The sequence below is a fragment of the Helianthus annuus genome, chromosome 4 (assembly GCF_002127325.2).
Source record: "Helianthus annuus cultivar XRQ/B chromosome 4, HanXRQr2.0-SUNRISE, whole genome shotgun sequence".
Taxonomy (NCBI): domain Eukaryota; kingdom Viridiplantae; phylum Streptophyta; class Magnoliopsida; order Asterales; family Asteraceae; genus Helianthus; species Helianthus annuus.
In genome coordinates, this window is record NC_035436.2 from 85,785,050 (window position 1) to 85,810,101 (window position 25,052).

The window sequence follows — 25,052 nt, forward strand, 5'->3', positions numbered from 1 at the left end:
GGAAAATTTGAAAACAAACTGTACAAGGAAAGTGACAAACTGATATCAAATCGCTTCAAGTCACCATTCTGTTGGCATAAGCAATCAGAACTCCCCCTGACAACAAACTATTTTCCCATTATGATTTCAAAACACTTAAGTTTGTTTTAATCAAAATGGTTTTTCCGGAAAATTAGTTTTGTTTGTCTTTTCACAAACTCAGGGTTTTTTCATCACATTGTTTTCCTTTAATCACTTGTCGGAAAGAGAAATCAAGTACAACTTAATGTCCTTGATTAATCTTTTGTAATTCGAAATATCACAGTTACCAACCTGTGAATTTCTCAAGAAAGATGCCGATACCTGTCCACACTTACCAACCTGGGAACTCCGGCAAGTCAGGTTTTTCATTTGAAAAGATCTACCCAAGCCTGACCAACCTTGGGTGATTTTGACAATTCAGATTCACCACTTTTCACCTCAATTTGTGGCTCTTCTGACTTTTTCGAGTCAGATTCATTGCCTGAACGTGGCTTGTCTGACTTTGATGAGCCAGATTCATCACCAAGCTTCATTGGTACCCAATTTTTACTTGATCTAGGTTTTCCAAACTTGTTAGCCTATGAAATGAATAATGTTTCACGGTCTCTTTTATACTCGAAAACCTTGATAATGATTTTTTTTTGAAAAATTAACTTTCTTTGATTGTTTATCATTTTGCTTAGTTAATTTTTCTTTCTTTATCTTCTCTTTTGTCCTCAGATTTGCATCTGATGAATTCGTTTTGCTTGCCTTTTTAGTTGAGGAAAGCAATTCGTCAGAACTTTTTCTCGGATTACCAGTTGTATCCGAGGACAAAATCCTTTTCAGATACTCTCTCGCCTTCTTCCTTTTCTTCCTCAGTTTGTCTTTCTGCCCTTGTGAAAGCTTTACTTTTGTTTTCTTCCACTTTCTGTTCTTTGGGCTTGACATTAACTGATTTCTTTTCCATTTTCTGAGATTTAGCCCTCGATCTTTCCTTTGATCTCATTGGGCAATCTCTGGCAATATGACCTTTGATTTGGCATTCAAAGCATCTTCTCGTTTCAAACCACTGACTTTGGCAGTTAACAGCAATGTGTCCTCGAACACAACAAGTGTAACACACCATGTTATCGTACCATTCACCATCTTCATACCACACACTTAGATCGAAGCATTGAGTTGCCTTGTGGTAATCACCATTTCTCTGTTTTCTATCATCGTAATGATTTGTCCTTGAAGAATCTTCATCTCATCTTCTCTTGTAAGCTGGATTTGGCTTTTGAGAGCTGTGGTCAAACCTGCACCACATATTATCAACTATTTTTGAGTTTTGATTTTTAAATTTTTGTGATTTTTTATTGTGATTGGATGATTGATCTGATGAGCTTTTATTTTCTTTTTGAAAATTTTTCGATTTATTATCTTTTTGTTTCTGTTCCAAATTCTTCTTTACAGGTTTTTGCGTTGAGCATTCACCTTTCTCAGTAGAATGTAAAACAGTATTTTTAAACATTTCATTTAATTTCAAAAATGTTTTTCTTTTTTCTTCTTTTTCTTTTTCATCATCAGATTTGTCATCACAATATTCAATTTTGACTTTGTCAAAATTTGTGACATTGTCACTTATTGGAACAGAATTGATTGGTTTTGGACATACAAGACTTGGTAATGATGATGAAGTCATAAAACCTTTCAATTTCTTTTCAAGTTCTTCAATTTTGTTCCTTGAATTCTCAGCTTCTTTTTCAAGCTGAGAGATTTTCTCAAGATGAGAATTGACTGCCTTTTCATTCACAATTTTGTTTTTCTCAAAAATTGATTTTTCATTTTCTAAAATTTTTATTTGATTTTGAAATTCTATTTCTTTTTCTTTCAAAACTTTGTTTTCCAGCTTTATCCAAGAAACATCTTTATTTTCACTTTTAATTTTTTTCAAAATCTTTGTTTTCTAATGACAAACTCTCAATATTCTTCAAAAGTTTGTCATTTTCAGATTTCAGTTTTTTCACAGTTCAAGCGCAACTCCAGAATCTGTTCATCATCAGCTTTCTTCTCGATCTTCAAAGTTTTGTTTTCCAATGTCAAACTCTCCACATCCTTCAAGAGTTTCACATTGTCTGCTTCTGATTTTTCGCATTTCGAGCACACAGCTTCACCTTTTGAAATTTCATCTTTCTTGGATTCTTCAATCTTTGATGTTCCTGCAAGAAAAATTTTAACCATATCAGCAGGATTCAAATCTTCATTTAAAAAACAACCTCTCTTGTAATCATATTTCATCCTACTTCTTACATCAAGACCATTTCTAATTCTTTTCATTATTTCAAGAATCACATCTAAACTCAAGTATTCAAAAATATACTCTAATTCTTTTATTAAATCTTTCTTTTCCCTACAATCTCATCATTGTGTCTTCTAAACTCTCTGAAAAAATCATATGAATTAAATTTTGAGAACCTAGAATCCTTTTTCAGTCTACCCAAAAATTCATCCCATTCCAAAGGTAATGCATCTGCAAACTTAGATATTTGTTCAGCATCTGATATCGTTACGTAATGCATTCTCAAACCGTTAAGTAAATCAACATATTGCTTTTCCATATCATTAAACTTCTCATGTTTCCTTCGCATAAAATATTTAAATCTTTCAACCACAATCTCCTTTGACTAAAGATAACAATTACTAAGCCAATTGTTTGATCTTTCAAGTTTAATATTTTCCTGTTCGTCAAACATTTTTACCACAAATTCTTTGTTAAACGACTTGGTTCAAAAATTATTTTTCGCTCAAAGTCCACAAAATTTCAACTTCTTGATATTTACGCCTTGTAAATCACTTGAATCACCTGCAAACAAACAAACAAATAATCAGTTCAAACAGACTGAATACGTGAAAGTGTGTTTGTGAAGTCAATCTAAGACTCGTTGTCGAAGATTTGCGGACTCGTTCAATGTATATCGGTTAAAATTTCTAAATGAATGGGCTTGATTGGATGTGCCAAGTAAGATGGATCTAGAATTTACTAAACTCTATACTCAACCACAATCTCCTTTGACTAAAGATAACAATTACTAAGCCAATTGTTTGATCTTTCAAGTTTAATATTTTCCTGTTCGTCAAACATTTTTACCACAAATTCTTTGTTAAACGACTTGGTTCAAAAATTATTTTTCGCTCAAAGTCCACAAAATTTCAACTTCTTGATATTTACGCCTTGTAAATCACTTGAATCACCTGCAAACAAACAAACAAATAATCAGTTCAAACAGACTGAATACGTGAAAGTGTGTTTGTGAAGTCAATCTAAGACTCGTTGTCGAAGATTTGCGGACTCGTTCAATGTATATCGGTTAAAATTTCTAAATGAATGGGCTTGATTGGATGTGCCAAGTAAGATGGATCTAGAATTTACTAAACTCTATACTCAACCTTTTATTTGGGCCTCTCAAAGATAAGGTCCAACAAAATCTGATACAAGTATTTGCTGATTATAGACAACAAAAGATGTTTTGATTGTGGCCGACAAAAAAATATACTCAAAATATGATTGGGCCAAGGATTGTCATTAATGTGATTGGGCCGCAATTTTAATATTCATTGGGTCGAGAATTTTGCTTTAACTGTTAGTGACTTTTGATCAGATATCATGCAAGAGCCGACAAACACTTGTTACGATTCAATTTGACCAAATAAACCACTAGGCTGACATTTCAAGTGAAAAAAAATCTGTTTGGGCCATTTGTTTTAATGAATTTGTTAACAAATGTGATTTGATCTGATTGGGCCGCTATATCCAACAATTTTGATTGGACCGAAACTCTACCAAATGATTATTAAACCCACATGCAAACTGATCAAATTTGATTTTAAAAACACAATTTCCGACAATCTTATTTGTTGAATAACCTATGATTGGACCGATTCACATTAATTGCTTTAATGATAACAGTAACCGCAAACCGACAACTTTATTTTTTACTCTATTCTCATTTGACCAACTTATTAGATTTAATGTCTTTTAATCAGACGCAACAGTCGACAATCTATGATCAAGATGATATCATTGGACCGCAATGTCTGTATTCAGTCGAAACACACTGTTCAAGCGAAATCAAGATTAAAACTTCGAGCGGAATCAGACTTATCTGATTTCGAGCGGAATCAAGAGGTATTTGACGAGCGAAATCAGAATTAAACCGGCTTTGGAGCGAAATCAAACTGAATTTACGAGCGAAATCAGATTGTAAGCTACTTTGGAGCGAAATCAAACAGGATTTTTCGAGCGAAATCAGACTTTTACTGATTTCGAGCGAAATCACACGTAAAATTTCGAGCGAAATCTGATTTTTGACGCGAAATCGGACCGAAAACCTTCGATTTCTCCTAAACGGCTAGGAGTTTGAATCTGAAATTTGGTAGGGTTGTAAATCAAGTGTTTTCGCACAACATATCAAAAATTCAGCCGATTTGGACCGTAAAAACACGTTCAATTTGACGAAAAACAGTGAAAAACGTGAAAGAATGAGTAGAAGATGTAGAAATGATGCAATTCAGATCTGAAAACGTTGTAATCTGGTACGAATCTTGTTGTTTTATCAAAGCAATCGAGCTCCTGCTCTGATACCACTTGTAGGATCAGTTTTGACACCGTACGATTGCGTAACGAACGTTCGACGTGCGGAATCCGTGAACGTGCGTGACCGAACACACAAGAACGTACAAATGACGTGATTCTATTGAATAATATGTCGTGTACAATAGCCGAGAATCACGTGGAGAGACTTTCTCTCTCTAGACTTTCTCTCTCTAAGTTCTAAGCTCCTAAATCTCCAAAATGAGTAAAGTCTTACAAATTATGACATAAAGCTCCTATTTATAGCCCTTGGAATTAATGAGACTTCTCATTAATTACCAAAATGCCACCTTGCTAATTCTATCTAATTGTAACAATATAAGCTTGATTCTTCGGTTTCTCCTACGGACTAGATTAACGGAGGCGATAGACAGATAATGCACTAACAACGGAGACTCATGAAGGGCAAGGCCCGTTCATACACATTATGAACTCAAGAATATATATATCTATATATATATATATAGATATATATATATATAAAGAAGTATACGTATATATATATAGTAAAACGAACATACGAAACAAATGCCAACATATTTAAAATACACAAGGGTTCCAAATACATAACAAATACTATAACGTTCAAGATGAGCAACGTTTACATGAATTAACATAAACACAGGTGTCTATGAGTTAGAGCACTTGTAGGTTATTTGTGCAAATTGGATACCCGACTTGCTAGCATACTTACGGACGCAAATTTGTGAGTTCATGTCCCCCTTTTCTTTTAAACGTTTTCGGTTTTATAACTCTCAGGGGGAAATACTTGTTACTTTGGTATGGTTAAGCTATGGAATGAATTATTAGATCTCGTGCAAATAGGCTGAAACTTAAGCACCATTATTCTTGTATAAGACCAAGGAGCAAGGGGTAGATCTATCGGGTACAGGGCGAGCCCCACTCATGGGTCCTTGTGTGGCCACATGGAGTTTCCTTTGTTGTTCCCGCCAGGTGGACGGTACTAAATCGCTTACGGGTTGGTGGCTTCCTATGTCGGCACACATATTAATGTCCTCGCGAAACATTAATGATCATTAAATTCATTAACCTTTTACATACCAGCTTTCGATACTCGAACTTTCAAATGTTTTTAAGATTCATTTGATGCATGCGAACTTACAACACATGAACTCGCTCAACTTTTGTTGATGTTTTCAAACTTACATGTATTTCAGGGAACTAAGTGGATCTTGGTGTGACGGATTATGAAGTTTCAAGTTTACTATGAAGACGATGTCATCCGTATTTTGGAGGGTTTCATCTATATATCCCGTCTTCGAACGGGACATAGGATGCAAAACCTTGTTATTAAATCTTTGTTTTGTACAAGTCTTGTTTGTAAACTTATGTCGTCTTTTGCTACAAAACAACTTATGACTTGTATCTTTATATTATGGAATGGATGAACATCGTGTATGTTTTATATCATATAGTTTGTTTACTTACATCGTATGCTATGGAAACCGATCAAGTCACGCTACGCGCTTCTGCCTCTGACATGGGTGTGACACAAATCGCTCAAGGGAAAGGTGTTCTTACCAGAACTCGAACCAAAATCGGACCAATTTCGAGTCAAACGAGTCTCCATTGTGCGAAATCAACATCAGCCCATAGATTCTTGATGTCACTGTGTTTAATGAAGGAGAATTTTGGGGGTCTGATGAACGTAGGACAAAGATACGGCGTATGAAGAACGATGGTGGGATTAGGATTAATAATGTTTGGGTGTTTTAACATTTAACCCCTCTCTATTTTCACTAGTTTACACTTGGTCCCTAAACTTTCAATTTTATAGATAAAAAGCATAAAATTAATGTTTTTTATATATAAATTTATAAAATTACACATAAAAAACCCAATCCGATTAATCCCTGTTAATCCCAATTAATCCATTGGCGGTACCCCATCGCCTGACTAGCGCTTAGCGTCTTTGACAACATTGCATATAACAACCTACAACATGATTATTATCGTGTCAAAAATTGTCACCTTAAAAGATATCAACATGTTGGTTCGGGTCCTAGCTTATACGGTTCTGTGGTAGATTTGAAAGACTAGAAATAATTTGATGTTGAGAAAGAACACAAGCTCTCATTTGAAAATGAAATAATAGCATTCACATTCAATCCTTCATGTTTACGTGAGTGGATTCTTTATATTTTATGGAGTGGCTGTGAATAAAGAAGAGAAAAACTGCTATCATCCATCAGTAAATTTGAAGGGACACTATTCATCCTCTATAATTTTTTAATATTGTGGTTGTGAGTAGAGGAGAGAAAAAAGTAATGATAAAAGTATAAAAATATTTGTTTAGTTGAAATAGAGAGAGACAATATAGTAAATTTTTACGATAATTATAGAGATGACGAATGTGACTCTAAGACATTAACATCCAGTTCTTTAATTGGATAAAAATTGATGTCCTTCTCCTCTTTCTTCTACTTATTGTAATTTCTAATTTTTGCCAACTTCAAGGTTGTACTTTGTAGGGTCATTTGCATATATCCCCTTGCTAAGATTAATTATTACATATTTACCCAACCTTTAAAATCAAATACATATTTCCCCCTCATAAACCATATATATTACATATTTCCCTATCGTAAACCATGTATATTACAAATTACCCATTTCATTAAAATTGCTCTTATAGAATTACTATATTAGCCCTAATAAAGTTATTGAATCACTCGTTACATATTTCCTCTTCAAACTAATAAATTATGCACCAATATTATCATAATTATTCTTCTCTCTTTGTTTTACTTGAACTTTATTTTATTCAGGATCTAATCCCTGGATTAAATCTATGGTCAACCTCCATTGTTGACGATGACATATTGCAAAATTAGTTGATGTATGTAAAATGCAACATATAAATTACATCAAATGAGGCATAAAACTAACCTTTTTTTAGTACTAATGTTGGAAAAGTGTGCTTTTGTCTTCCTTTTGTATTTTCAGGGTTAAATGAGCGTAAATGAACAGAAGAAGCAAAAATACAGCCAAATCTACCAATAATACAAGAAAAGGAATAAACGTGGCATGCCCGACCCCTCGACAGCATCTTCCCAAGCAAAAACAAGACATCAGAAGGCTGAACACGTCCCGTGCTCATTGAACACGGGGGCGTGCCCAAGTGTCTGCAGAAAGGACAAAACAGTAGAAGCTTCTATTTCCCTACACGGGGGCGTGCCCAGCGGACACGGGGCTGTGGTCAACGCTAAGATTCGCAGAATCTAAGCAAATCTTGATAGTACAGATACGCTTTTGCACACGGGGCCATGCCCAGCGGACACGGGGGTGTGGTAAACTAATACAGACAAAATGCATTAAATGAAGAAAGAGAAGATGGGTGGACACGGGGCCGTGTCCGGCTTCTGTGCAGGCTATAAATAGGGGTGCTTGGTTCACTTCAAAGGTATCCCTTGACAAACCACATCTCTCCCACTTCACCCATACTCCACCATCATCACAACACCCTCATCCACCACCATCATCCATCATCCATCATAGAGTGTGTGTAGTAGTCTCGGGATCCAAGATTGATAGTAAGAGTTCTTGACAATCAAAGGCCATGTTTGCCTAAGTCTCTTAAATCACTTGGTGAAGACAAGCATTTAGTGTAATACTTTTTATTTTTAATCTTTTCGCTCTTTTTATTTGGTTATGTATTAATGACTTTAATAACTAGTTTCTTATGTTGAAGGTGAAACTTCTTTATCATTTGTCCGTGGTGTCTTGGCATTATTTTACTGTCTATATAAAATAAAAGATTTACACCATTCATATCTCCACGGTCTATATGGAGATATGTTGGCTACCTGGTCGGGGGTTAAGGGAATGGTTTGGTAAGGTTCTTGCCTTGTTCAGTGTATAGATCCTGCAAGGACCTGGGTCAAGCTTACTAGGACCTCCTTCAATACCCACCGGTATTGGATGGCGGGGGTGCGAATGGCTTGATCCCCTCATATGTAAACTACTATTAATACATTAACCCGGCTACTTAGGATTGTATCCTTGCTGACTCAAACTACTTAGCCGAGGGTAACGTCACCTTCAAAAGAGGGGCCTACCACATTACGCATTAATAACTTAATTAATTATCTTTCAATAATCCAACCCTTTAGGGTTGTATCCTTGCTGACTCAAACTACTGGGTTGAGGATAACGTCACCTTCAAAAGAGGGGCCTACTACTATAACTAAGATAATCTCTTAAAAAGTGCAAAAGTGCGGAAATAATCAAAGGTTACACTAATGGCGAGTCTGATCCAAGTGATTCATCTTGTCTATTTGTTTTATTTTTATTTTCAGCATTTTTAGTTTTTATTTTCATGTTTAAAACTTTTTCTAAACTTTTAATTTGAGTAGACGTTGAGGATAAACCGGTACTAAAAGCTCTTTTGTCCTTTGACGACCTCGGTATCTTACCAACGCTATACTACGCTCACGATGGGTGCACTTGCCCATATGTGTGTTTAGTGTTAGTAAAATATCGTGTTTTATAAATTTATAACTTGACTAAAGTGTTAAAAAATGGCTAAAAATATATATAAAAATATACCACGCTACACACGCATCATAGGTCACTCCCCTTATTTACAATTCAATTATCAGAATATCCAAAAATTACAAGCACAAAGATTGTGGGTTTTATAAAGCCAAACTCTTTTATCTATTGACTTTCAGTTTCCATACATTTGTTTAAGGGTTGTCCCAGTTATTCCAAATTACAACATCCTGATGATATATATTATTTATATTTATACCATGAGTAAATATGTATCACCATGTTTAGAGTTAACAATCTATCCGTGTAATAAAGCTTATAATTTTTATCTACTTTAATCAATTTCTTTCTCATCTGCTACACATCCACCTTTCTTTCTTTCTTATATGTAAGCCTTTCTCTGGCTGTAGAATATAAAGCTGATATTTTATTGTAGGTTCTTGAATATTCAAATCGCATAGCATAACTATGACAACCCTCATAATTTCATGTATCTGTATGATTCATTAATATTAATTAAAGTGCTCGATGACTGTGCAGAATTACTTAACTGCTTTCTGATTACTGCATCATACTTACATGTGCTTGTTAACGTACTAGTCTTGTACAGAAAAGTTGACTAAATGGTCCTGAATGTTTTCCTAAGTGTTAGGAATTAAAAGTGTATCAAAAATATATATAAAAGACACTTTACGGAATTATTAAACACTTTAACAGAACGGCATCTAACCGAACAACCGGACATTACCCGGAACACTAAATTTTTGCCAAACATATTGTTTAATTATTTCTTGGCTTGTCATGATCCCCCGAACACCCTAACACCCACTAAAAACCAAGTAACTAATATATGTAAGTGTATACTTGGATTTTAACTTACCATTACCAACTTAGTTCAAAAATTTACAACCAACCCCCCCCCATACCCGAATTCGGTCATCACAAGGGACCCACAAAATTTCACCAACATACTTCTTGGATTTGTTTCCATTTTTATATTAGATTGTTACTTGATATGTTAGACAAAATATTATATGAAAAGATTATAAGTATGGGCACCAAGATCACCATATCATTTCATTCACCACCTCACTCGAACTCCCTCATCTCTCTTTCTCCCTCTCTCGGGCCTCTCTAGAACCGCCACCACCACCACTCTATCACCACAATATTCATCCATTCCAAGCTCCATTCAAGTGGTAGAAGATGCCTTGTGAAGGTGAAAGTTTGAGGAACTTGAAGGAACTTCATTTCTTGCTTTCTCACATCCTTTTCATCATCCTTTTCACTAGAGATTCCTCCCTAGCTATAAGCTAGTAGTAAGTCTTGATCTACTCTTGTTTATTCCTACTTTGAGTTGTTAAAAGTTATGTTATCTTGAGATTCATAAGAACACTAAAAGAGTTTAAACACGAAGCTTGAACATAAACCTTTACATGAAACATTACATGAAAGTTTATATGAAGATAAAATGCTACTAGTATGATGTTGTGGTGAACATGTTGTTAATTTTATGATGATCCTTGATTGTGTGATGTTAATCACCATATGAATCTTGTTAAATAATATTTAGTAGTATGATTTAACAAGATTAGAAAGTGGTTATGTGCTACATAAAATAACCACCTTCTAGCTAAAGATGAACTTGATAAAAATGATGTTTCCATGAAATATAACTAAACTAGTGAGTTGATGATTTTGTAAATTCAAGAGTTACAAAAGGTTTTTGTAAAGAAACCAAGTTAGAGAAGCAGTTTTTGGAAAATCATGACTATTACAAACACTTACACTATTTTTAGAAATAAGACAAGTATAAGAATGTTTTATTTACAAGAAGAGTTCAAAGGGGTTAATTTTTGTAAAAATTATTTACAAGTTGTAAACACTAAATACTTTCAAGAGAATGATTTTTAAAGAAATAAACACGCTTCGGAAGGTAACTAAGTCCGATAAAAGAATTACCAAGTTACTACGCGTTTTCGAAAAATATCAAGTTCATGATTAGTGTAAAACGCATATATTTTGCTCTTGGTAATGTAAAAATGGTTCAAGGATTGTTGAATGAACTTTTGGAAAAAGAAAATGATATGCTAGTAAGCATGGACACCTCCATTTACAAAGGAAACTCTGGCGAAATTTTCTAAAAATTCCAACACTTAGAAAATATTTTTCCAAACAAGTGTTACAAGTATACTTTATAACTTGTGTTTTGAATATAAACTTCGCCATAATTTTTGTAACAAGATACGAGTGTCGGAGGTTGATTTTCTTAAATAAAAATGGAAAAATATATTTAGAATATATATTTTAATACTAAAACGCTTGTGTGATTATTTGCTTATGTTGTGAACTAGTTATATTATTTAGGGCAAAATAATGTAACTTAACTTGGCATTTGGATTGTGTGGTATGTGATAGAAGTAATGAGTAGATAAACCGTACGTGGGATACGTGTTATGCATGAGAAATTGATTGTTATATGTACTTTATTAGGACGTGCTTGATTTCTGATTATTAGAGTAACTAATCTAACCGAGCAAACCAAGGTGAGTTCACACACTTTCTAAGGCATGGGATTCCCGGTGGTTGGGAATAGGTTAAAGAATTTAAAACGGAATCTACATATCCTCCTTGGGTAGGATATGTACGGCCATCCTCCATAGGTAGGATGCCAATATTAATCCTGCGTATTCTCCTTGGGTAGAATACGTACGTTCGTCCTCCTTGGGTAGGACAATAACCTTAAAACTTACTAGACAAAACTCTATCATGAAGTCCCTCAATTTATATCGACTTAATCACCGAGGCCAATGGCGAGCGGGTCATTAGTTAATAGCGCTATTAGGTTTAACAAACCTCACACCGTGCCAGTCGGACGGGCGTGTACTAATGGACTATGGCAAACTGTCAGTGATGATAGACACTGATGAAGGGCACAACTTATTTGCGTTAGTGGTCGATATGGTACGGTCTAGTGGTTCACATGGGGAAGCCCCCACTGATCATGGATATGGATTGTGTAATAAAGAATGAACTGGTTAATCATACTTTCAACTACGGGGTAACCCCCACGGCAATTACGCCAACGAAAGACAAACCACGTTTTCAGAAACAACTTAAAACTAATCAACCAACCGTGAACTCACTCAACTTTGTTGTTGACTCGTTGTTACATGCCTTATAGGTCATTAAATGCTTATGGAGCTTGCACGAGGAGGCGGTTGTTGTGGAGTATGGATTGTTATGCTCCGTGTTAAACATTTAATCCTTATGAACTTATTAAATCTACGTTTTGGACTTTAAACTTATAAATTATGAACTTATGTTTTGGACTCACGTTTTATGCTTCTGCTGTTAACTTAAAGATGGTTACTTTCTTTTGGTCACCAATTGTATTGTGGTTGGTTTTATTTACTTAATTACGTTGTTCAATATGATTGGTGGCTCGATCCTGGTCATGTCACGCCTCCAAGCGGTGATACTCCGCATGGTGGATTTTGGGGGTGTGACAGATTGGTATCAGAGCCATTGGTTATAGTGAACTTGGTTTTAAAAAGGGAAAAGCTTTTGACAAAACCAGACTATAACCTGTACAGTGCTCAACAATCCACAACGACGCTTCGCTCCACGTACAAGACTCGACACAATAGGTGGTATGATTTATGTTATATTTTTGGTTAGATAGTTCACACTGTGCATTAATTGATGTGATAATTGCTATTTGAACCTTGTGTGCTCACTCTCTACTGTCGTCCCACACTTACGCACTTTCGCGACACTTTTCTCACTTACGTTGCTACGTTGTGAAGATCATGAACGGACGCGGAGGACGTATCAACCTAACTCAAGCCCAGTTGACGGCTTTGATCAATGAACGAGTTGCTGAGGCACTCGCAGCTGTCGCTGCAGGAGGTCAACCTGCACAACCTCTTGTGTGCACGTTCAAAAGCTTCATGGATTGCCGACCTAGTACTTTCAGCGGCACAGAAGGAGCTGTAGGTCTTCTTCACTGGTTCGAGAAGCTTGAGTCTGTTTTTGAGATGTGTGAATGCCCTGAAGATCGTAGGGTGAAGTTTGCTACTGGAACACTCGAAGGTGCTGCGTTAACCTGGTGGAAAGCACATGTTCAACTGCTTGGGTTGACGGTTGCTAATCCCACCCCATGGAATGACTTCAAGGAACTAATCAAAGAGGAGTAATGTAGTCGTGACGACATCCACAAGCTAGAGGTGGAATTTTTCAACTTGAAGATGACGGGGTCTGAGATCGAGGTATACACAAAGAGATCGAATGAATTAGCCATCTTGTGCCCCACTATGGCGGATCCTCCCATTAAACGTATTGAGCTGTACCTTAAGGGTTTGGTGCCAGAAATTCAAAGCCACGTGACCTCAGCTAATCTTGGCACCATTCAGCAAGTCATTCGGTTGGCTCATTGTCTCACCGATCGGGCAGTTGAGCAGAACAGGCTGCCCAAGCGTATTAGCGCTACTACTACTGATGCTCCCAGTGATAACAAGCACAGGTGGGATGGAAATTTGGGCAAGGGTTCTGCTTCAGCTCCGTCCCAACAGCGAAAGACAGATGAGTACAGAAGCCCCAGTCAGCAGTCTTCTGGGAATCAAGGTCAGGGTGGGTACAAGGGAAATCACCCTAAGTGCAATCGATGTAATTTGCACCACAGCGGGCAGTGCAACAAGGGTCGTTGTCAGAGATGTCACAAGCTGGGTCATGAAGCTAAGGATTGCAGGAGCCCACGTCCTGCGAATCAGAATCGCCAACAACAACAACAAGCTCCACAGAACCACCAGCAGCAGGGCAACAAAGGATGTTTTCAGTTTGGTGCTAAAGGCCACTTTAAAAAGAACCGTCCCCAGCTGAACCAGAACAACAACAACCAAGGAAACGGGAACATCAATGGAGGCAACAACGGAGGTAACAATAATGGCAATGGCGCCCGAGGTCGTGCCTTCGTGATTGGTCAGGGTGATGCAAGGAACGATCCCAATGTTGTGATGGGTAAGTTTCTTCTGGACGACTTCTTTGTTACTGTTTTATTTGATTCGGGTGCCGATACTAGTTATGTGTCCTTAAAAGTTAGCCAAATGCTTAAGCGCACTCCAACGCTTCTGAACACTAAGCACACGATAGAAATAGCAAACGGTAAAAGTCTTGAAGCCACACACGTAGTTAAGGACTGTAACCTCGTCCTAGCTGGTCAGACCTTCTCTATCGATCTTATTCCTATCGTTCTGGGTAGTTTTGACTTCATTATTGGGATGGATTGGTTATCTCATCAGCAAGCGGAAATTATTTGCAACGAGAAGATTGTCCGCATCCCTCGTCCTGGTAAAGAACCCCTCGTAATTCGTGGTAACAAGAGTGGTGCTGTCGTCGGCATCATCTCCTTCCTTAAGGCCCAGAAGTGGTTGCGAAAGGGCCACACTGCTATTCTAGCCCTCGTTTCTGATACATCCTCGGAAGAAAGGAAGATAGAAGACATACCTATTGTACGTGATTCTCTGGAGGTATTCCCTGAGGAATTACCTGGTCTTCCGCCTCATCGTCAAGTTGAGTTTCAAATCGAGCTGGCTCCTGGAGCAGCGCCCATAGCTCGAGCACCTTATCGTCTAGCTCCATCAGAACTTGAAGAACTGTCCACACAACTACAAGAACTTTTGGAAAAGGGTTTCATACGTCCTAGCTCTTCGGCTTGGGGAGCTCCCGTGTTATTCGACAAAAAGAAAGACGGTACCTTTAGAATGTGTATTGATTACCGTGAACTCAACAAGGTGACCGTGAAGAATCGTTATCCTCTTCCACGCATTGATGACTTGTTCGACCAGTTGCAAGGGTCGAGTTATTACTCTAAGATTGATTTGAGATCGTGATACCATCTGTCACGGCCCCCGACCCGGTTTGACCCGTTTCAGGAGCCGCGGGACAGGAATCCCGTGGTATTTAATTTAAGTGACAGCGGAAGTCTTTTTAAAACAGGATCTTTTAATAATTTAAACTGCTCGTTTCATAACTTAGGGATAAATTCCCGAAATTTACAATAATGTGATTTCTCAGGGAAATCTTTATTTTCAAAACATGTTCATTTATTTATTTACATTGAGCCACTTTTCTAAGCTGGGAGTGCTCCACGACACTTTTCTTTGCTCATACCAGATCACCTGAAACATGTTTGAAAAAGGTTTTGTCAGCGGGGAAATACTGAGTGAATCATTCATTTTACTGAAAACAACACATTTGTTATAATCTACAGTATTAAGGGGAATTACAATGTTTCTGATATCAAACCAACTACCCACAGTATTTGTCACTCGACCATCCATTGGCTAGCCCATTTGTCCAATGGTGTCTGTGACTATGGTCAGATCACCCCTTGGCCACCCGTTTGTCCAAGTGTGACGGGAAACAAGTAATGTATACAAAACCCCACATACCGGCTGTAACTTGGTGATTACATAGACTTAATCACTGTAACTATAACTTTAAAAATAACTGGGAGTTTTGTAAAACAGTTTGATAAAAAGAGAATGACTCACAAACTTTGAGAAAAGAGAATGACTCACATTGCAGATTTACGAGCAGAGTATAAGCTTTACTGATTAGCCTTCTAACCTAATTTAAATAACAATGCACACACAAACGGGATTAGTAACTAATTCAGCAGTTACGTCAATTCACGAGATTAAACCCTCACAACTATTATCAAGTGCGATACTTAACAATTCAATGGATTCACAACGAATGACAGAGCATAGTCCGAATTCGAACAGCACTCAAACATTCAAGTTGAAATCACAATGAATAACAAAGTACAAACTCAATTTGAGCAGCACTCGGACAATCGTTGGATAGTTATAATCGATCGGACGTTGAATCGTAATAGCGATCGAGTTATTACCCTGATTGCGGCAGCACCTCGTGATCGTGTGTGTGTTTTGTGAACTGTTTTGAGTATAACTCGACGTACACAGGGACAATTTACGTCGTTTCAAGTTCTCTGTTCAAGTCCCAAGGTCTGCTATTTATAGTAATTTTTTGGGACTCCCTTACGGACCGTATGCCTGATCCCTTACGGTCCGTAAGCTAAGCAGTCTAATTCATAGGCTGCCTAGACTCAAGACTAGCCTTGTTGACTCAAGAATTTAACCAATCAGGACTGTGCAACATTTTAATTTAGATAATTATCAGCTAGGGTTTGCCCCCCTTGAGTTTTAGGGGCCCTAATCCTGATTCTGATCATTCTGAAAATTTTAGGGTTAGTGCAGAATTACTTGGGTGTCTCAATTAGGGTTTTCTTATTGACTAATTATTGTCCTAATTATTGATTTTAGTGACAGTTGTTACATCCTCCCCACCTTAAGAAAAATCTCGTCCTCGAGATTTACTGAAATAGATGAGGGTACTTTCGCTTCATCTCTGATTCCAGTTCCCAAGTATACTCTGGTCCTCTCTTGGATTCCCATTTGACTTTTACTAGTACTAGTCGTTTGTGTTTGAGAAACTTGATCTTCCGGTCTTCTATTTGTAAGGGTTTCTCTACGAATTTCAGCTTTTCGTTTACCTCTATATCTTGAAGAGGTACTACTAGGGATTCGTCTGATAAACATTTCTTGAGATTGGATACATGGAACACATCATGTACTCCCGCTAATTCTTCTGGTAGTTGTAAACGATAAGCTACTGGTCCTATTAGTTAGATCACTGGGAATGGTCCAACATATCTGGGACTCAGTTTTCCTTTCTTACTGAATCGTACTACTCCTTTCCAAGGAGATACTTTTAATAGTACTTTGTCTCCGACTTGGAATTCTAACGGCTTGCGGCGATTGTCTGCATAGCTCTTCTGACGATCTCTAGCAGTTTTCAGTCTTTCCTTGATTTGCGATATCTTGTCAGTAGTTTCTTGCACAATCTCTGGACCTGATAATTGACTTTCTCCTATCTCTGCCCAACAAACGGGAGTTCTGCACTTGCGTCCATACAGTGCTTCGAATGGAGCAGCTTCGATGCTCGAATGATAACTATTGTTATAGGAGAATTCAATTAATGGTAAATGGCTATCCCAATTACCACCAAAGTCAATTACACATGCTCGGAGCATGTCTTCCAGGGTTTGTATCGTCCTTTCACTTTGTCCATCCGTTTGAGGATGATATGCAGTACTCAAATTAAGTCGAGTTCCCATTGCTTCTTGGAAACTTGTCCAGAAACGGGAAGTAAAACGACTATCTCTATCCGATACAATGGAGAGTGGGACTCCATGTAAGGATACTACTTCATCTACATACAACTTGGCTAACCTTTCCATGCTAAAGGTTTCCTTTATTGGTAGAAAATGAGCTGATTTGGTTAATCGATCCACAATTACCCAAATAGCATCATTGCCTTTTCTGGTTTTGGGTAACTTAGTAACAAAATCCATTGTTATGAGTTCCCATTTCCATACAGGCATTTCTAACTGTTGTAGTAGTCCTGAAGGTTTCTGATGTTCGGCTTTAACTTGTGAACAGGTTAGACACTTAGATACGTATTCGGCTATATCCTTTTTCATTCTTATCCACCAAAAATTATTTCTTAAATCTTGCTACATCTTATTATTTCCTGGATGTACAGTATACCTAGATTTATGAGATTCTTCTAAAATCTTATTTCTTAATTCTCCTTGCTTAGGTACCCAAATTCGTTTCTTGTGGAATCTCCAAATTCCATCTTTTCCTTGTTCTAATTCCTTTAGGTAACCTTTCATTCCTTCGGCATCGTCCTTGATTGCCGTTCCCTGAATTTTCTTCAATTGTTCCATTAAATCTAATTGTAGATTTAACCTAAGAGCACGGACTCGCTTTTGCTTTTCATGATACTTACGACTTAAGGCGTCTGCGACTACGTTCGCTTTTCCTTCGTGATATTGAATGTCACAGTCGTAATCACTTAGGATTTCCATCCACCTTCTTTGCCTCATGTTTAACTCTTTTTGCCCAAATATATACCTTAAACTCTTATGGTCCGTATAGATAGTAAACTTACTTCCATACAGATAATGTCTCCAAATTTTAAGGGCGAAAATTATGGCTCCTAATTCTAGGTCATGAGTCGTGTAATTTTCTTCGTGCTTTTTCAATTGCCTAGAGGCATACGCAATTACCTTTTTGCGTTGCATCAACACACATCCGTATCCTAATTTTGAAGCATCACAGTAGACTTCAAAGTCTTCTGTTCCTTCGGGTAAAGCTAAAATTGGAGCATTCGTTAATTTGTACTTTAGAATCCTAAATGCTTCTTCTTGTCTGGATTCCCATTCAAACCTAACGGCTCTACAGGTTAGCTTAGTTAAAGGTACAGCTATCTTAGAGAAATCCTTAATAAATCGTCTATAGTATCCCGCTAAGCCTAGAAAACTTCTAACTTCCATAGCCGATCGTGGAGCTTTCCAATTTGTGATTGCTTCTATTTTAGCAGGATCTACGTGAATTCCTTCGTGATTCACCATATGACCTAAAAATTGCACTTCTTGTAGCCAGAATTCACACTTCGAGAATTTGGCATAAAGCTTTTCCTTTCTTAATAATGTTAAGAGTGTATGCAAGTGCTCACAATGTTCCTCCTGATTTTTGGAATAAATAAGTATATCGTCAATGAAAACGATCACAAATTTATCCAAGTAGGGTTTACAGATCCTATTCATCATGTCCATAAATGCAGCTGGAGCATTTGTTAATCCAAAGGGCATGACTGTAAACTCATAATGACCATACCTAGTTCTGAAAGCAGTTTTAGGTATGTCCTCCTCTTGCACTTTCAGCTGGTGATATCCTGATCTTAAGTCTATCTTAGAGAAATACCTAGCTCCTTGCAATTGATCAAAAAGATCATCAATCCTAGGTAATGGGTATCGATTCTTAATTGTAACTTTATTCAATTCCATATAATCGATACACATTCTCATTGATCCATCTTTCTTTTTCACAAACAACACTGGTGCACCCCAAGGGGATGAACTAGGTTGTATAAATCCTTTGCTTAGTAATTCATCTAACTGCTTTTTCAATTCTAGCATTTCAGTAGGTGCTAATCGATAAGGTGTCTTAGCTATTGGTGTAGTACCTGGAATTAAATGAATTCTAAACTCTACTTCTCTATCAGGTGGTAAACCAGGTAATTCTTCTGGAAAAACATCTGGGTATTCTGAAACTATAGGAATGTCCTGGAGTTCCTTACTTTTAGTGTTAATGATTACAGAAATCATATACACCATTTCTTGTTTCCTTGAATAACTAGCCAATTTCATTACTGAAATGAATTTCAGTGGCTTTCGAGGTCTATCTCCTATAATTAGAATTACTTCTCCTGTGGGGGTACGGATTTCTACGGTATTCTTATCACACAGGATTCGAGCATGGTTGGTGACTAACCAATCCATTCCTAATACCACAACGAATCCGGCTAAATTCATGGGTAATAGGTTTGCAGAAAACTTATTGCCTAATAATTCTATCTTTCCTTCTTGCAAAACCTTATCTATGTTAACAGAATTCCCTTCTGCTGTTTCGACTGTATAAATCTGCCTAAGGTGAGTTAGAGGTAAGTTAAGAGCTTGGCAGAATGCAGTATTAATGAAACTTTGGTTTGCACCAGAATCAAATAATACTTTTGCATAGACGTTATGCACTAAGAACGTACCCGCTATCACGTCTGGAATAAGTTCGGCTTCTTGAGTGGTCAGCTGGAATGCTCGTGCATTTTTCTTAGTAGTTCCTTCAGTCGTTTTAGCTCTACTATCTGCTGGTTTAGCTAACTTAGGACATTCAGATTGGAAATGTCCCGTTTCTCTGCAGTTATAACAAATTCTTGTTTTCCTTCTACAGTCTTCTTCCCGATGTCCTTTCGCCTTGCAAAAGTTGCAAATTACATTGCATTGTCCATAGTGTTTCTTCTTGCAATTTCTGCAGAAAGGAGGTGACGAGTATTGCCCGGTTCCTCTTTTCTTGAAATTATTACCCACACGAAATCCTTGGGTAATCTTCTGAGCCAATTCCTTCTTGCGATCTTCTTCTCTGGTGCGGACTAGTTCATCGGTTAAGGTATTAGCTAATTCCACAGCATCGTCAATCGTGCGTGGTCTCGCAGCTTTAACGATGTTACGGATTTCTCCGATTAATCCCCAAATATAACGGGAAATGAGTACCGGTTCTGGCGAAGCCAGGGAAGGTACCACTCTCGCATATTCGAAGAATGTCGAAGTATATCCTCGACAGTCTACACCTATCATACGATGGCTCAGGAACTTGTTTGCCATTTGTTCCTTCTCGTATTCGGGACAGAATTTTCTTTCGACAAGACTCTTAAATTCTTCCCAATTCATCGCATAGGACACCCTTCTTCCTTTTGCTTGTAGCACCGTGTTCCACCATTCTAACGCCCCTTCTTTGAACAAGTTTGACGCATACATCACTTGATCTTCCTCAGCACATTTACTTATTGCAATTACTGCCTCGGTTTTCTCTAACCAACGCAGTGTTGCAGTTGCCCCTTCATTACCTGCAAATTCTGCGGGTTTACAGGCAAGAAATTCTTTGTAAGTGCAACCAGGCGTTGCAGCTTTCATTCTCTTAGGGAGTGGGGCCTGTTGCGGATCATGATCGTCATGATTGCCGCCTCCATTTATGCTGTTACTGCCGTTATCTTCCGGAGTACGTTTACTAGGAATTAATTGTGGTTTGGCAGGTTTTTGAACAGCAGCCACAATTTCTGGAATAGCATTGGCTATCCCTTGAGCAATAAAGTGCTCAATATCTTGTCTAGTTATATATTGATCTTCCTGATTTTGCTCGGACTGATTTACTTCATTAATTGGTTCACTATTAGCGTTTTCCATCTGCTAATTAGTATTCATAAAATTTATTAGTGTCTAATTATTGATACCAAAATCACAGATAAACACATAGATCAGTATAACATGCAAACATAGCCAAAATTGTCGATGCCTCGACTTCTGTTTTGTTTTATATATTATACCTGCTTCAATACACACTTTTTATCTTACATTGTTTTATTGCCCATTTTACAAAGTCAGTTTTACTATATTAGTTATAATACAAACAAACTTCTCCAAACCCCTCCTATCTTTTGGTTTACTGGCAGTTTCAGTAACGACGCTCCCTCTCGTCGTACTTCCAAGAGATCTGCTCCCACATTTCCCGGATCCTATTCCCGGTGCCTATCAGTTCTTCACCAAACTGACGTAGTTCAGCTAAATTTTCATAGCTCATTGGCGGATTAGGGATAGGTTCTGGATCAAACTGTGGGAGAAAACTATAGGGACTATTAACTATATTTTGGAATTGCCAGTCATTGGTCCACCATTCCTCCATTTGGCCTGATGGTCGGGTGTGAACTAGTGGGTCTGGAATAGCTGGTCCTAGGTTTATTGGGAATTGGGCTGTTGCAGGATAAGAGAAGAGATTATCGTTGATAGGCTCTAGTACATCACAATTATCCAGTAGGCGGTCTATTTCGTCCTGGAATGTGATTTCCTCAGGCTGTTTAGAGCTTTCTCCGATCTCTATTCCCTTTTTCTTTAGGTCTATCCCTATTTCTGCTGGCTTGGAACTTTCTCCGGTTTCTATTTCTTTTCCCTTGCTCACACTCACAGGATTTTCTATTTTAGGGAGTCTCCTAGGTTTCCTTCGGCGCACCTTTCGCCACCCTACATATCTTCTCCTCTTTTTAGGTTTTGCTTTTTCCAGCGGTGGAGCTTGGAATTCTAGCGGTTCCTCTATGTCAGCAATGTAACCAGTGAAGTTGTGGGAGACTTCAATTGGCACAGGATAGAGGTTGAGGTTCTGAAATGCTTCCGACATCTCATTCATGTTGTACGGCATATATGCAAAATGCACAAAATGCTAAGTTAAAACTTTGGAACAAAGCTTAACAAATAAACATTTTTATTGCACACCAATTTGTACAACATAACAGCAAGCAGAACACACTCAGATCTATTTATTTATTTACTGGGAAGTACTTATTTCTAGATTTAGAGTTTAAAGATTTGCATTTTCTGCTACAGTAGCGAGCAGATACAGATTTGCCCATTTTTCATCTAAGTTATTTTCCCCTGGTGGATTACTGTTAATTTCCTGAATTTCCGGGTTAAACCTTACTCTCTTGGTTTGGGGTTTCTTTTTCTCTTGACCCTTCCTAATAATCAAATTCCTTTTCTCTGATGTAAGTGGGTTTTCATAATTTGCCTTACGGACAAAGATTCCTTCCTCTAACTTGACGGGAGATTTGAAGGAAGAGGTTCCCTGTTCTTTAGGTGTACTATCTAATTTGCGGTAGATAGCAGAAATCTTTTGTTTACCCATACTGTAATTTTAACAATTAGTCAGTTAATGCACACATATTCACAGAATGACAATTTAAGTTTTCCTATATACTTAAATTAAAATAGTGAGCTTAATCAGTAAGCTTAAAACAGTGGCTCTGATACCACCTTTTCCTGTCACGGCCCCCGACCCGGTTTGACCCGTTTCAGGAGCCGCGGGACAGGAATCCCGTGGTATTTAATTTAAGCGACAGCGGAAGTCTTTTTAAAACAGGATCTTTTAATAATTTAAACTGCTCGTTTCATAACTTAGGGATAAATTCCCGAAATTTACAATAATGTGATTTCTCAGGGAAATCTTTATTTTCAAAACATGTTCATTTATTTATTTACATTGAGCCACTTTTCTAAGCTGGGAGTGCTCCACGGCACTTTTCTTTGCTCATACCAGATCACCTGAAACATGTTTGAAAAAGGTTTTGTCAGCGGGGAAATACTGAGTGAATCATTCATTTTACTGAAAACGACACATTTGTCATAATCTACAGTATTAAGGGGAATTACAATGTTTCTGATATCAAACCAACTACCCACAGTATTTGTCACTCGACCATCCATTGGCTAGCCCATTTGTCCAATGGTGTCTGTGACTGTGGTCAGATCACCCCTTGGCCACCTGTTTGTCCAAGTGTGACGGGAAACAAGTAATGTATACAAAACCCCACATACCGGCTGTAACTTGGTGATTACATAGACTTAATCACTGTAACTATAACTTTAAAAATAACTGGGAGTTTTGTAAAACAGTTTGATAAAAAGAGAATGACTCACAAACTGTGAGAAAAGAGAATGACTCACATTGCAGATTTACGAGCAGAGTATAAGCTTTACTGATTAGCCTTCTAACCTAATTTAAATAATAATGCACACACAAACGGGATTAGTAACTAATTCAGCAGTTACGTCAATTCACGAGATTAAACCCTCACAACTATTATCAAGTGCGATACTTAACAATTCAATGGATTCACAACGAATGACAGAGCATAGTCCGAATTCGAACAGCACTCAAACATTCAAGTTGAAATCACAATGAATAACAAAGTACAAGCTCAATTTGAGCAGCACTCGGACAATCGTTGGATAGTTATAATCGATCGGACGTTGAATCGTAATAGCGATCGAGTTATTACCCTGATTGCGGCAGCACCTCGTGATCGTGTGTGTGTTTTGTGAACTGTTTTGAGTATAACTCGACGTACACAGGGACAATTTACGTCGTTTCAAGTTCTCTGTTCAAGTCCCAAGGTCTGCTATTTATAGCAATTTTTTGGGACTCCCTTACGGACCGTATGCCTGATCCCTTACGGTCCGTAAGCTAAGCAGTCTAATTCATAGGCTGCCTAGACTCAGGACTAGCCTTGGTGACTCAAGAATTTAACCAATCAGGACTGTGCAACATTTTAATTTAGATAATTATCAGCTAGGGTTTGCCCCCCTTGAGTTTTAGGGGCCCTAATCCTGATTCTGATCATTCTGAAAATTTTAGGGTTAGTGCAGAATTACTTGGGTGTCTCAATTAGGGTTTTCTTATTGACTAATTATTGTCCTAATTATTGATTTTAGTGACAGTTGTTACACCATCAGCTGAGAGTTTGAGAGGTGGACGTCTCCAAAACAGCATTTAGAACTCGCTACGTTCATTACGAGTTTCTGGTTATGCCTTTCGGATTAACGAATGCACCTGCGGTCTTCATGGATCTCATGAACCAAGTGTGCAAGCCTTACTTGGATAAATTTGTCATAGTCTTCATCGGCGACATCCTGATCTATTCGAAGAGGCAGGAAGAACACGAGCAACATCTGAGGCTTATATTGGAACTCCTTCGAACAGAGCAGTTGTATGCCAAATTTTCGAAATGGGACTTCTGGCTTCGCGAAGTCCACTTTCTAGGCCATGTGGTAAACAAGGATAGGATTCATGTTGATCCATCCAAGGTTGACTCGATCAAGAACTGGCCTGCACCCCGTACACCAACAGAAATCCGCCAATTCTTGGGCTTGGCAGGATATTACAGAAGATTTATCAAAGATTTCTCCAAGATTGCGCAACCTCTCACTTCACTGACTCAGAAAGGTGTCACCTATCGTTGGGGTGATGCACAGGAGTTCGCATTTCAGCACTTGAAGGATAGACTTTGTAGCGCGCGTATCCTCTCATTGCCTGAAGGCACAGATGATTTTGTGGTTTATTGCGACGCCTCCATCCAAGGACTTGGTTGCGTGTTGATGCAACGTGACAAGGTCATTGCCTACGCATCGCGCCAACTTAAAGTTCACGAAAGGAACTACACTACACACGACTTGGAATTGGGAGCAGTTGTTTTCGCACTTAAGATATGGAGACATTACCTGTACGGTACCAAGTGCACCATTTACACCGATCACAAGAGTCTCGAGCATATCTTCAAGCAAAAGGAGTTAAACATGCGACAACGTCGATGGATTGAGCTCTTGAACGATTATGAATTCGCTATCAAATACCATCCGGGCAAGGCCAAT